Here is a 15,866-nt window from a genome sequence, read left to right as displayed (position 1 = left end):
GGGTGCGAGGAATGGGGGAGGCAGAGGGATCATACGTGCCAGGAATACAGCTTTGTACTGTATGACTACAATGACTACGTTATTGAGTTTTCGTGGTCTTTTAACTCTAAACTAATCAGTTACTTGACATATTTGAATAATTGGTGCACTTCTCATATCAGATCCTGAAGTTCCTATTGAGCTTCTGCTTGGACATCAGAAATGTTTGGTGAATATTCAATATATTGTACCTGTAAACTGACTGACTGATAATCAAACCAGGAAGTGGCTGAAAAACCTCCAGCCAATCCCAGTGCTTTTAACAGAGCTGTATGAGAGTGACCGTTTAAGGACTTGAGGGCTCTGTAACCACTTCATTGCAATGAGTGAGTGGTTGGAGTGCTTACATTTCCCTGCTGCTGTTTTTGATTGATTTGATACTGAAAGAGCCTCCATGGATGTCTGTGGCATTGCCACAGTTTAAAAAGTAAAACTTGCAGGTCACTGGCTTTATTTAGATTTTTTCTTTTCTTTGTTGGACTGAATCTCCATTTCTTGGCACAGCAAAGTTGTTCTCCTCTGTCCATGATGCCGCAGTTTGCCATCTGTGGGATGCTATTGACTGATTTTGGATAAATCAGGGTAGCATCTAAAATGGAACTCTGCTTAAGTTCTGCCCATTGCCAGAAATCACACTTCGCAAAACAAAAAAAATAAGGTGAATTTTATAAAAACAACAAGAAATAGAGGGGTAAAAAATAATGGGGTTAAAAGCAAACCTGGAAAGAAACACCTTAAATAGACAGGAAACCGTTTAGCACTGAATCGTGGCATGGCCCCAGGACTCAAGGTACTATAGGCAGTGGTTATGGTGCCTAGTGTCAATTTAATTTATAAAAATCTGAATTGAGCTTAATTTTTATTTTTTACAGTAACAGTTTCATTAATATTTTTTCTTGAAATTATCTGTGACGTAGTTTGTCACTCACTTTATACCTTTTTACTAAACATTGTATGGCTGACTTGACTGCAATTGGCTTCATTCATAAAAATCATGAATGGAGCTATTTGGCCTATTATTAGAAGCAGCATTTTGATGTCTTAAATCTTGTTTTGTTTTTTTCTTCTGTTTAAGGATGGGCAGCATTGTTTGATCTTGGGAACGGCACTGCACAGTGCAGCAAACCATTAAAAACCCACTCAATGCACATTACTTGTGTTTTGTTGCTGTGAAACTCTGTACTGAAATGTGGATTGTATATGTGTAAAAAAGTGTTCTTCGGCAATAAAACTCACACACAGTACGTTACTACACAATACTGTATCAAAGGACTCTAAAAAAGAGTTGTGCTGTTACTTTTACTGCTAGAGAGTTTTGTGATACACCCATAACCTATGACATCACAGTAGCCGTGATGCTGTGTGCCATTTCATCCTACGCTGTGTCCTTCTATTTTGTATCTTGATACGCCATGTCATTTTACCCGTAATCTCATATGTAATACCAATTTATATCTCGCCCCATGATCCCATACACGTCATATTTTCCCCATGATCTCTTACTCCATTTCATGTCATATTTACCCTGTGATCTCATACTCCATATTGTGTCATATTTACCCTGTGATCTCATAATCCGTATCGTGTCATATTTACCCCGATCTCATACTCCATATCGTGTCATATTTACCCTGTGATCTCATACTCCATATCGTGTCATATTTACACTGTGCTCTCATACTCCATATCGTGTCATATTTACCCTGTGATCTCATACTCCATATTGTGTCATATTTACCCTGTGATCTCATACTCCATATTGTGTCATATTTACCCTGTGCTCTCATACTCCATATCGTGTCATATTTACCCTGTGATGTCATACTCCATATCGTGTCATATTTACACTGTGATCTCATACTCCATATCGTGTCATATTTACCCTAGTATCACGTACACTGTGCAGAACATGTAGGGTACCATGAGAAATAAAACATTGTGGGTGGGAGGCACTGGGGGGAATTTGTTGGGTGGGAAACAATCTAGATCACCAGGTAGAGGCACTGGGGACACTGTTGGGAATAAATTGGAGGGCTGGAAGAATTGATTGGCATTGCAGGGAACAAGATCGACCTCTATAGTATTTTTCTCCAAAGTGCCGTCTCTTCTCCCAGCCTCCAACTTATTCACATCAGTGTCAACCTCTCAACCACCCACCATGTCACGTTCTGATCTAAATAGCTTGCAATTTGTTATTTTGAAGTAAACATTCTGATTACATTTTGAAAGGGCCCACCAAATGAAGTGTTCCCTTTAATTTTAGTGCTGCTTTCCCCTATATTAGTGTCCTTGTGGCTTATTCTTTGACTTAGCATGATGCCCAGACCGATCTTGCAAAAAATATAAGCCAAATATCAAGAAACTTTACAGATTTACCATTTTAAATACTATTAAACCAGTGAATACACCTTGCCTCCGAAGGATGTGTTAATCCTCCAGTATTATTTATTCCTTTACATTGTCATTGTAGTTTATGCACCGTGTAATTCAGTAATGCATAATCTATAGATTTCTTTTTTATATATATATATATACAGTAATGGGCTACAGTTCATATTCCTGTCATTTGTGATCTTCTATCTGTTCCTTCTGAAATAAATTTGTCATGTTTTGTCTTGTGTACATTTACTACTTTGTGCTGTGTCTGTAAGTCCATCTATGTGGTTACATTTATTTGTAATGAATTGTATCGCAAAGTGCCCCCTAAAAATGCAGTATAATCATAGGAGCTGTCATGTTATACTATTTAGTATTTTACACTTTTATGTAATGTGGGGCAATCACCATGGTAACTAGTGAATTATTCCAGCTGATTGTTCCACATTAAGCATTTTAAATGTGTTGCTTCCCTCTCCTAAAAGATCATGATTTTATCATAGGAGTCAAATTAGAATAACCCTGTGCACTCTTTTTATTATTTTATTTTTGTTTGCCTGTACCCCTTGCAGCTGCGTTTTGTTTTATCCTGGAACATCTAGTGATCATGATGTGTGATAACTTTATACAAATAAGGCAGATGGTACATTTGTTTTGTAACCTTTTTGCAATTAAATGTTTTCAAACAAAAGAGAATAGTCTTGGAATTTATTCTGTAACTAACCTTGTTCTCACAATACAGTAACAGCAATTCCTCTTTACACACAAATGTAACTGAATCGTAATAAAAATGAGCTGTGATTTATATTTCCTTGTCACTTGAAAATTGGTGCTAAACTGTGTGTATTTGGAAATAGGTGGCTTTATTGACAAGAAGAACAACTTATTTATTTGGAGATATATTTCTCCAATTTAACATTTATCTTGCAGTTGAAACCATTGCCTCATAACCCAGTGGATACACTGACTTCATTTTTGTTTTGCTTTGGAGCAAGAGGAAATGTAATGGGGGCTTTACAAAGGTGTTCTTTGCAGACAGACTGGAAATGCTGCTCCCGTCTCTCTATTACATCCCATTTCCCATCATGAAACTCATCAGTTTTTTTTTTTTTTTAGGTGTATAATGGAATATACATTTCATAGACATAAATACAAGATTGCTTCTACTGTTGCAGTCATGGGGATATATTGGTATAAATCCAGGACCAGGGGGACCTTAGGTGTACAGATGGATCGAAAATTATCCAAAATGATCAGACATGTCTGACAATGGAAAATAAAAGTGGGTTTCGAAGTGTAAAGAGGGGTCAATAGCAATTGCGAGGTCTTATCTGGTCAGAGTCTAGAACTGGCGGAGGGTTCTGGCATGGTTAAACATGTCTGAAGTAGACAAGGAGTCTGAAGGGAGCACAGTGATCTGAAATTGGAAGTCGCCCTGTAGCATTTAACCCGCACTGCTCTGATTGGTCATATTCAACTGCTGTGACTTGAAAAAATGGTAGACTTGGTATTACGACTATACCCATACCAGTAAACTTGTACCAACTTATTCCCAACTCGTTGCTGAGCTACCATCAGGCAAATAATATATATTTTTAATGAAGCTTTTAAAATAAATAGCAGATTCCAAAACACCTTGCTCAACAGATTTTCACAGTCCCCTTATGAACAAGCATACCCCCTCAATTGATTGATCCACTCTGAGAACAAGATGATTTGTCCCTCAGTAATAGGGTGGAAAGAAAAATGTGTGGCAACATTGTGGTTTAATTAGTTTTTTTTTTTTTTTTTTGTCCCATCTTACCCTTATCTGGAGTCTTTGTAGTCTGTTTAGTCCTAATTTGCTCCTCCTGGACATGTAACATTTTGTAAGCCGTGTCCCTTTAGCAGTCTGCACTAAAAGAGCTATGAGGATCAGGTTAGTATGTTTGTGCTTGTCTTCATTCACCTGACCTGCTTTCAAATAAAGGTTGAAAGTCTTAATGTAATACAAGGACTGCAGTGAGCTGGAATGAGTTAAAGGGAATCTCCAGTGCCAGGAAAACAATCCCACCCCCCAATCCCCGGTTACTGAAGGGGTGAAAACCCCTTCAGTGGCTTACCTGAGGCAGCGACGATGTCCCTCATCGCTGTCTCCTCCTCCGCGCCGCTCCTCCTTCTAACTCCGTCGGCTGGTGGGCGAGACTGCCCACCGGCATGCCCATTAGGTCTCCCCATAGGAAAGCATTGAAAAAGATTTTCAATGCTTTCCTATGGGGAAATGAGCGACGCTGGAGGTCCTCACACAGCGTGAGGACGTCCAGCGACGCTCTAGCACAGATAATCTGTGCTATAATCCAGGAAGTTCCCTCTAGTGGCTGTCTAGTAGACAGCCACTAGAGGTGGAGTTAACCCTGCAAGGTAATTATTGCAGTTTATAGAAAACTGCAATTATTACACTTGCAGGGTTAAGAGTAGTGGGAGTTGGCACCCAGACCACTCCAATGGGCAGAAGTGGTATGGGTGCCTGGAGTGTCCATTTAACAAGTGGGAAAGAGAAAATATGGAAAAAAAAATCACATTTTATAATTAAACTATTTTATTGTTCATTCTTAAACCTTTTTAAACTCCTGATTCATAGCTCTAGAGCAGGCTTCCCCAAACTCCGGCCCTCAAAATGTTGCTGATCTACAACTCCCATGATTCTATTAATGAATTCGGCTGAGAATCATGGGAGTTGTAGATCAGCGACATCTTGAGGGCCGGAGTTTGTGGAAGCCTGCTCTAGAGTTTGTCAGCTAATTAGTCTTTCTTTTTATCTGCCTGTCTCTGTCTGTATCTGTGACTGTGCATATCAATGTCTGTGTGTCTCCATTGCCGGCTTGTCTCGCTTTCTATTCATATCTTGATTGGTATAGTAAGAGGAGAACTGGATTGGAGGCAGACTTACATAACTGGGAGACAATCCAAAAGAGTGCACATGTTGTAGGTAAAATGGTGCTTAAGGAAAAGAAGGCGAGTCCCCAAAAAGTGTAAATAGAAGAGACAGTTGGGGCACACTGTGTACTTTCTCAAAGAGCCAGTCTTTGCTTAAAGAACAAGTACAGCATTTCAGCTACTGTATTTAGCCTTTGTCAAACCTTGATAAAGACTCAATACAGGAGCCAAAACGTTGCTGTACCTTCTTCCTTTGGAAATCTACTTGGTGTGCCGCAGCTGTCTCTTCTATTTATCTATAACATGGAGGCAGACTTACCTGTAATTGGGAATCAGACCAGTTTTATAAGTAGTGGTGTGATTAAATGGAAACCAGGACAGGATATGGCTGGCCTGTAGTCAGAACGCTATTACCATTCACCCTGATCTCTAGCTGACCATACTGGAGGATTGAATGAAGGCATCATATCCAGTGATAATTTAACTACTTTGGGGAATATTGCAATTGAGCACCTGGCAATTTGATGGGTAGACCGCAGACACAGGTATTGGGGAGAACATGTTTGCAGGAAATCCCACCACAACTGGTTCTCAGGGGTGTTGAAATTAAAAAAAATACTTTTCCAGGGGACTAAGGCGTTTACCCAATCTACTTGTCCTACTTGTTTTTTTTAATTTTTTTCATTCAAAACCATATATAAATAAGATCTTTATTGATAGTAATTTAGGAGACAGACCTGGTGTAGTGCACATAGTGTGAGGTGATAAGGATGTAGTGTGGTGTGGGAAATGGATGGCATAGTGAGAGGTGGAAGGGGGTGGCAGAGTGAGTGAGGTGGTGACTGAGGGGAGGTGGTGACAGAGTGAGCGGGTGACAGTGAGGGAGGGGGCAATTGGTGACAGTAAGGGAGAGAAGGGTGACTGGCGACAGTGAGGGAGGGGGTGACTGGTGACAGATGGAAGGGGTGACTGAGGTAGGGGGTGACTGGTGACTGCGTGAGGGAGGGGTTGACCGTGACTGAGGGAGAGGTTGATATAGTGACTGATGGAGGTGTGCCTGAGCGAGGAGATGACTGGTGACCGTGACTGGGTGAGGATGTTAGAAATACTTTTTTTTTTTTTTTTCTTTTTCATGGTGGCCCGGTGGGCTATCTCTCCAGTATGCAGCTCCGCCGGGAGTGAGCTGCAGACTGTGCTGTATCTCCAGTCAGAGCGTTGCTGTGGTAACCCTCTGCAACGCTCTGATTGGCCAGAGATCGTGAGTTACAGCACAGTCTGCAGCTCACACCCGGCGGAGCTGCAGACTGTGCTAGCTCTCTTCCCAGGTAGACGGGAGGGGCCTGGCACCCGGTGGCACACAGGGCAAGCCGTCTGGTCCTCGGTCCACCAGTCACTCTGCAGCTATCCCAAAGCAGGGCTAACATAAAACCATAACGACCTGCCTGGTGCCTGAACTGCATGTCCCGGGTGTTGGGCGATAAAATTCTGCATCCCTGTGGTTCTACTCTAGCTGTGGAGACACACTGTCAATTTTAGATCAGACTGGGAGCTCTTTATAGCCCGTTGTGGGTTTTATAATGAATTGCAAGCTCTTTGTAGTGCATTGTGTGCGTATTAAGAATTAGAAGCTGCGCCAACTAATTCAGCAGCGCTTTATCTAGAGCATAATTTAAGGTGTAAAATAGATGGCAAACCCCGTGGCACATACTGAAGGCAGATTGCATTTTCTCACAATGTATGATGGTTTTTGTACAAAACGCAAACTCTTCAGAAAACGTGGTGAAGTTTGAAATAGGTTTTCACCATAATATGCTACTTGATTAATAGCACAAAGCAGACCAGTCACTGTCATTATAAACTCGTGAGGTTAACTGTCGGGGAAGCAATAAGTAAAATCTTATTGGTTATCAGTGGCGTAGACTCGATCCATGGGGCCCCCCCACCCGTACTCTGCGCGGGCCGGGGCCGCAACAAATGGCGACGGGCACCTGGTCGCAGGGCTGCGATCCCTGCGACCGCGGTATGTACGCCAGTGCATGCAGATACACTTAAAGGGCCACTATAGGCATTCAGATCAATTAAGCTCAAGTCCCTCTAGTTTTAACCCTGCAGCTGAAAATATAGCAGTTTCAGAGAAACTGCTATGTTTCACTGAGGGTTAATCCAGCCTCTAGTAGCTGTCTCACTGACAGCCGCTAGAGGCGCTTCCGCGATTCTCACTGTGAAAATCAAAGTGAGAAGGTGCTGGACGTCCATAGGAAAGCATTGAGTAATGCTTTCCTATGGGCGGTTTGAATGCGCATGCGGCTGTTCCCGCGCATGCGCATTCGGAGCTGAGAGGCGGATCGGAGCGGAGAGATCCCCAGCGCCAAGTGAGCCCGGTGCTGGATAAAGGTAAGTGCTGGAGGGGTTTTAACCACACACACACTCTCACGAACAGACGCATACACACTAGCTAACAGACACACACTCAGTGACAGACATACATACACACTCACTGACAGACACACATACTCACTTACAAACATACACTCTCACTGACAAACACACACTCACTAACAGACACCAAACAGGCTCACTAACAGACACACACAAAGTAACACACTCTGTGACAGACACATACTCACTGACACACAAACTAACACACACACACTGACACTCACTAGCAGACACACAAACTAACACACACACAAAAACTAACACACTCACTAGCAGACACACACTCAATAAAAAACACACACACAGTAACACGCACACAGTGACAAACAAAAACTAACACACACACACACTAACATAGAAACATAGAAACATAGAATGTGACGGCAGATAAGAACCATTCGGCCCATCTAGTCTGCCCAGTTTTCTAAATACTTTCATTAGTCTCTGGCCTTATCTTATAGTTAGGATAGCCTTATGCCTATCCCACGCATGCTTAAACTCCTTTACTGTGTTAACCTCTACCACTTCAGCTGGAAGGCTATTCCATGCATCCACTACCCTCTCAGTAAAGTAATACTTCCTGATATTATTTTTAAACCTTTGTCCTTCTAATTTTAGACTATGTCCTCTGGTTGTGGTAGTTTTTCTTCTTTTAAATATAGTCTCCTCTTTTACTGTGTTGATTCCCTTTATGTATTTAAATGTTTCTATCATATCCCCCCTGTCTCGTCTTTCCACCAAGCTATACATGTTAAGATCCTTTAACCTTTCCTGGTAAGTTTTATCCTGCAATCCATGAACCAGTTTAGTAGCCCTTCTTTGAACTCTCTCTAAGGTATCAATATCCTTCTGAAGATATGGTCTCCAGTACTGTGTACAGTACTCCAAGTGAGGTCTCACCAGTGTTCTGTACAATGGCATGAGCACTTCCCTCTTTCTACTGCTAATACCTCTCCCTATACAACCAAGCATTCTGCTAGCATTTCCTGCTGCTCTATTACATTGTCTGCCTACCTTTAAGTCCTCAGAAATAATCACCCCTAAATCCCTTTCCTCAGATGTTGAGGTTAGGACTCTATCAAATATTCTATACTCTGCCCTTGGGTTTTTACGTCCAAGATGCATTATCTTGCACTTATCCACATTAAACATTTTTACTTTTTTTTTTAAACCCCCCCATCCCCTACCTTTGGGAGTGCTGAGGGGGTTCCAGCTTTCCCTGGGGTCCAGTGGGGCTGCTGCACGGCCGATTGAGCACTGATCCTCCTGTTCAGCTCCCTCGTGCGTCGCTTAGTCATGCCGGAGCCAGAGTGACGTCTTATTCCGGCTCCGGCATCACTGCGGTGCGCACGAGGGAGCTGGGCAGAGAGAATGCTGCCTCGCGTGCCCACCCTGTGACACCACTGCCAGCCTCGGGGGCCCTGAGGTGGCCAGCTCCTTGGCCCCCCAGGAGAAGAAGCTGGCAAACTGGCGAACATACCCGGTCGCATTTCAAAGACCCTAAAATGTATAGAAATCTTAATTATTGAGTTGTGTGTCAACCAATTGATTTGGAGGAATTTAAAATAGGTATCTGATGCTGAGGTTGAATGCTCTTTATCTTTTGGGAGGTTTTTTTTTTTTTTTTTTTAAACTTTAGGGTATCCTAGTGCTACCCATTTTTAACTTGTCCTGGTGATGGCAGCTTATATAATAGAAAAAGTATGGATGGTGTTAAGAGGGATTTTTTTAAATCATATTTTGAATGTAGTGCAGACAAATAGTGATTTTTTTAACCTTTTCACCAAGTGAAGCAATTCACGTGCACGCTTTGTCGTGGTGGTGTCAGTGACATCTGCTTGCTAGTGTTACAGCTCTGTGGAGTACTGTATCAGTGTGCAGTGGATGCTGGAAGCAGGACAAGGTCTAGGGGGCAGAAGAGAATAAAAGGCAAGTCAAGTCAGTGACTGATGGAGGTGTGCCTGAGCGAGGAGATGACTGGTGACCGTGACTGGGTGAGGATGTTAGAAATACTTTTTTTTTTTTTTTCTTTTTCATGGTGGCCCGGTGGGCTATCTCTCCAGTATGCAGCTCCGCCGGGAGTGAGCTGCAGACTGTGCTGTATCTCCAGTCAGAGCGTTGCTGTGGTAACCCTCTGCAACGCTCTGATTGGCCAGAGATCGTGAGTTACAGCACAGTCTGCAGCTCACACCCGGCGGAGCTGCAGACTGTGCTAGCTCTCTTCCCAGGTAGACGGGAGGGGCCTGGCACCCGGTGGCACACAGGGCAAGCCGTCTGGTCCTCGGTCCACCAGTCACTCTGCAGCTATCCCAAAGCAGGGCTAACATAAAACCATAACGACCTGCCTGGTGCCTGAACTGCATGTCCCGGGTGTTGGGCGATAAAATTCTGCATCCCTGTGGTTCTACTCTAGCTGTGGAGACACACTGTCAATTTTAGATCAGACTGGGAGCTCTTTATAGCCCGTTGTGGGTTTTATAATGAATTGCAAGCTCTTTGTAGTGCATTGTGTGCGTATTAAGAATTAGAAGCTGCGCCAACTAATTCAGCAGCGCTTTATCTAGAGCATAATTTAAGGTGTAAAATAGATGGCAAACCCCGTGGCACATACTGAAGGCAGATTGCATTTTCTCACAATGTATGATGGTTTTTGTACAAAACGCAAACTCTTCAGAAAACGTGGTGAAGTTTGAAATAGGTTTTCACCATAATATGCTACTTGATTAATAGCACAAAGCAGACCAGTCACTGTCATTATAAACTCGTGAGGTTAACTGTCGGGGAAGCAATAAGTTAAATCTTATTGGTTATCAGTGGCGTAGACTCGATCCATGGGGCCCCCCCACCCGTACTCTGCGCGGGCCGGGGCCGCAACACATGGCGACGGGCACCTGGTCGCAGGGCTGCGATCCCTGCGACCGCGGTATGTACGCCAGTGCATGCAGATACACTTAAAGGGCCACTATAGGCATTCAGATCAATTAAGCTCAATGAAGTGGTCTGGGTGCCAGGTCCCTCTAGTTTTAACCCTGCAGCTGAAAATATAGCAGTTTCAGAGAAACTGCTATGTTTCACTGAGGGTTAATCCAGCCTCTAGTAGCTGTCTCACTGACAGCCGCTAGAGGCGCTTCCGCGATTCTCACTGTGAAAATCAAAGTGAGAAGGTGCTGGACGTCCATAGGAAAGCATTGAGTAATGCTTTCCTATGGGTGTTTGAATGCGCATGCGGCTGTTCCCGCGCATGCGCATTCGGAGCTGAGAGGCGGATCGGAGCGGAGAGATCCCCAGCGCCAAGTGAGCCCGGTGCTGGATAAAGGTAAGTGCTGGAGGGGTTTTAACCACACACACACTCTCACGAACAGACGCATACACACTAGCTAACAGACACACACTCAGTGACAGACATACATACACACTCACTGACAGACACACATACTCACTTACAAACATACACTCTCACTGTCAAACACACACTCACTAACAGACACCAAACAGGCTCACTAACAGACACACACAAAGTAACACACTCTGTGACAGACACATACTCACTGACACACAAACTAACACACACACACTGACACTCACTAGCAGACACACAAACTAACACACACACAAAAACTAACACACTCACTAGCAGACACACACTCAATAAAAAACACACACACAGTAACACGCACACAGTGACAAACAAAAACTAACACACACACACACTAACATAGAAACATAGAAACATAGAATGTGACGGCAGATAAGAACCATTCGGCCCATCTAGTCTGCCCAGTTTTCTAAATACTTTCATTAGTCTCTGGCCTTATCTTATAGTTAGGATAGCCTTATGCCTATCCCACGCATGCTTAAACTCCTTTACTGTGTTAACCTCTACCACTTCAGCTGGAAGGCTATTCCATGCATCCACTACCCTCTCAGTAAAGTAATACTTCCTGATATTATTTTTAAACCTTTGTCCTTCTAATTTTAGACTATGTCCTCTGGTTGTGGTAGTTTTTCTTCTTTTAAATATAGTCTCCTCTTTTACTGTGTTGATTCCCTTTATGTATTTAAATGTTTCTATCATATCCCCCCTGTCTCGTCTTTCCACCAAGCTATACATGTTAAGATCCTTTAACCTTTCCTGGTAAGTTTTATCCTGCAATCCATGAACCAGTTTAGTAGCCCTTCTTTGAACTCTCTCTAAGGTATCAATATCCTTCTGAAGATATGGTCTCCAGTACTGTGTACAGTACTCCAAGTGAGGTCTCACCAGTGTTCTGTACAATGGCATGAGCACTTCCCTCTTTCTACTGCTAATACCTCTCCCTATACAACCAAGCATTCTGCTAGCATTTCCTGCTGCTCTATTACATTGTCTGCCTACCTTTAAGTCCTCAGAAATAATCACCCCTAAATCCCTTTCCTCAGATGTTGAGGTTAGGACTCTATCAAATATTCTATACTCTGCCCTTGGGTTTTTACGTCCAAGATGCATTATCTTGCACTTATCCACATTAAACATTTTTACTTTTTTTTTTAAACCCCCCCCATCCCCTACCTTTGGGAGTGCTGAGGGGGTTCCAGCTTTCCCTGGGGTCCAGTGGGGCTGCTGCACGGCCGATTGAGCACTGATCCTCCTGTTCAGCTCCCTCGTGCGTCGCTTAGTCATGCCGGAGCCAGAGTGACGTCTTATTCCGGCTCCGGCATCACTGCGGTGCGCACGAGGGAGCTGGGCAGAGAGAATGCTGCCTCGCGTGCCCACCCTGTGACACCACTGCCAGCCTCGGGGGCCCTGAGGTGGCCAGCTCCTTGGCCCCCCAGGAGAAGAAGCTGGCAAACTGGCGAACATACCCGGTCGCATTTCAAAGACCCTAAAATGTATAGAAATCTTAATTATTGAGTTGTGTGTCAACCAAGTGATTTGGAGGAATTTAAAATAGGTATCTGATGCTGAGGTTGAATGCTCTTTATCTTTTGGGAGGTTTTTTTTTTTTTTTTTTTTTAAACTTTAGGGTATCCTAGTGCTACCCATTTTTAACTTGTCCTGGTGATGGCAGCTTATATAATAGAAAAAGTATGGATGGTGTTAAGAGGGATTTTTTAAAATCATATTTTGAATGTAGTGCAGACAAATAGTGATTTTTTTAACCTTTTCACCAAGTGAAGCAATTCACGTGCACGCTTTGTCGTGGTGGTGTCAGTGACATCTGCTTGCTAGTGTTACAGCTCTGTGGAGTACTGTATCAGTGTGCAGTGGATGCTGGAAGCAGGACAAGGTCTAGGGGGCAGAAGAGAATAAAAGGCAAGTCAAGTCAGTATACACAGTAATTAATCAGAAAGTACTAGGCCTAGAGAACTCATAGGACAAGTGAGCACTGACTGCTGATATAGGAAAGCGGGTGAAGTCACTTCTCTTGGGGATGCCTGCTTGGGAGTAAGTCCCCCCCCCCCCCCCCTCCCTTCATTGTAAACCCCTCCACCATGTGATTACCCTGGCCCCTCTACATTATAAACCCCTCCCCCATGTCATTACCCTGGCCCCTCTCCATTGTAAACCCCTCCACCCCATATCATTGTCTTAGCCCCTCTCCATTGTTACCATCCCGTCCCCTGTGTCATTACCATTACCCGTCTCTATTGTTAACCCCACGGTGGCATTGCCATGGCCCAATGCCATTGTTAAAACCTCCCTGCCCCCTATGTCATTGCCATGACCCCTCTCCCTGCCCCCTATGTCATTGCCATGACCCCTCTCCCTGCCCCCTATGTCATGTGTACAGTTGTCATTTATAAACTAAACCTCCTCGCAATTCAATCCTCAGCAGTTATTTTATTACATGTACACTGATAATGATGACATAATACAAATATCAAAATCTAATTAAAAGGGATTTCTTTTTTCTATAAATGCTAATGTGCTTTTCTAGCTATGGATGTTAACTGGAATGTGTATGTTCCCAGCTGTTAATGATCTGAATTCAGATTCAGAGTTGGAATCTGGGTTACAGGGAGAGATTACATGTCAATCCATATTACAGGTTAGATATATTCCTGTTTTAATCACTTCTTACATGTTATTTTCGGTAGATTCGGTAAGCGACACCAAATTAACAAAGGGGCTATTGGAGCGGCAGCTACAGGTCCAAGTTTTAAAGTGTTACTCCAGCCAAAAAATTTGTTTTAATAAAACAGTGTTTCTTGTCAGAGTAAAACTTTCTGACTCCCCCCATGAAAAATAGAAATGGAACGAGAGTAAAACTTACCTACGCGTGCATACATTTTAAAGGGAAACTCCAGTGCCAGGAAAACAATCCGTTTTCCTGGCACTGGAGGGTCCCTCTCCCTCCCACCCCCCAATCCCCAGTTGCTGAAGGGGTGAAAACCCCTTCAGTCACTTGCCTCAGGCAGTGACATGTCCCACGTCGCTGCCTGCTCCTCCCCCGCCGCTCCACCTTCTTCCTCCGTCGGCGGGTGGGCGAGACTGATCCCGCCCACCGGCCGAGGAGTCACAATGCGCATGCGCGGCAAGGCCGCGCATGCGCATTGGCGCACCCCATAGGAAAGCATTGAAAATGAATTTCAATGCTTCCCTATGGGGAATAGAGCGACGCTGGAGGTCCTCACACAGCGTGAGGACGTCCAGCGACGCTCTAGCACAGATAATCTGTGCGATGATGCAGGAAGTGACCTCTAGTGGCTGTCTAGTAGACAGCCACTAGGGGAGGACTTAACCCTGCAAGGTAATTATTGTAGTTTATAAAAAACTGCAATAATTACACTTGCAGGGTTAAGGGTAGTGGGAGTTGGCACCCAGACCACTCCAATGAGCAGAAGTGGTCTGGGTGCCTGGAGTGTCCCTTTAACCCACTTACGTGGGAAAAACTTCCTTCTGGGACTCTGCAGTGCAAGTTTACATTGGGCTCAGCAATAAGGCACCTGTAACAGGGAAGGGTGCAGAACTAGAGACTGGAGTCTGGAATCCCAAATTTCACCCTTTTATACAATTCACTCTACATTAGATTGCACTGTTTCTTGGCCCATTGTATCCCCTCTGCCATGTCCCTTAATGTACAGATGCTTTAGCAGGAATTTTTGCACCCCTTTTCCATTCCAGGCCAGATCTGGTGGTAGAAAGGATCACAGCCCATGACTGTTGTTTATATTGTATATAATTAATGAATTAAAACAAATATAGAGCTCTTGGACTTTGAAGCTTCTAAAAATCCCCAGGATCATCTGCACTGACTTCAACCTAAACCAGGAAGTGGCTGAATATTCCCAGGCAATCCTTGGCGTCAATGGACGCTCTGAGCATACGCCATGAACCACCATGTTTTCACGGGACCTCCTCCATCCTAACCTGTACAAGAAAGTTTGGCAATAGGTAGGGGCTAGGTAACATATTTCAGTTTGAATCTAGAGAGCGCTAGGCCTGCGCCTGCTTCTGCCCATACAGAGACACATTGCTAATACTTAACTAAAGTTTTAATTGACGTTATATTTTCCCTTAAATAGTCCGTGCCCCACTGTTACACTTTCACACAATCAAATTAGTGAGACTAAGAGAGAGAATTAATATCAGCTTGAAGCTGATTAAAAAAGGACAAGTTTACTTCTACTTATTAACAGGCGCATAACGAGAATTTGCTGTGGATTTTATTAAGCCATATTATTTTCCTTTAATTATATTGTAATGATTTTTCTTTTTTTAAGGTAAATACAGCATGAGGATTAAATAGAATATCGTAGGGGGCATCCCACACTAGCATCTACTTATTTATAGTGTACACAGGTGTGCAAGCAACAAGAGGTAACCTTTTCAGAGCCAGAATATTCTGTGTAACTTTTGGCCATTTGTCAATTGTCTGATTGGACACAGCTGTCTCGCTTTTCGCTTTTAGTGGGACAGCTGTCTCGCTTTTAGTGGGACAGTCTCTGTTCTAGGATCCTATCTCATTGTCCCAATTTAGTTCCCTGGTGTCCTGCGTTTAGGGACACCAGGGAACTGTTCCCAGACATCACTGTGGTCTTAAATTTGTAGATTTCTCTAAAAGTCACAGGAATAAATGCACTATTATTATGTTTATCCTTAGCTTTTTTTTTTT

The 15,866-nt window shown here is 43.4% G+C and overlaps 1 protein-coding gene across 2 annotated transcripts in view; it reads left to right on the top strand.

Annotated features, from left to right (window-relative positions):
* The window catches only part of SYT10 (synaptotagmin 10), a 103,472-nt gene that overhangs the window by 45,654 nt on the left and 41,952 nt on the right, over window positions 1-15,866 (top strand). The window lies entirely within an intron of this gene.

This window comes from Pelobates fuscus, chromosome 3 (assembly GCF_036172605.1).
Source record: "Pelobates fuscus isolate aPelFus1 chromosome 3, aPelFus1.pri, whole genome shotgun sequence".
Taxonomy (NCBI): Eukaryota; Metazoa; Chordata; class Amphibia; order Anura; family Pelobatidae; genus Pelobates; species Pelobates fuscus.
Note: the sequence above shows the minus strand (reverse complement) of the source record. Positions and strands in the feature narration are given on the sequence as shown.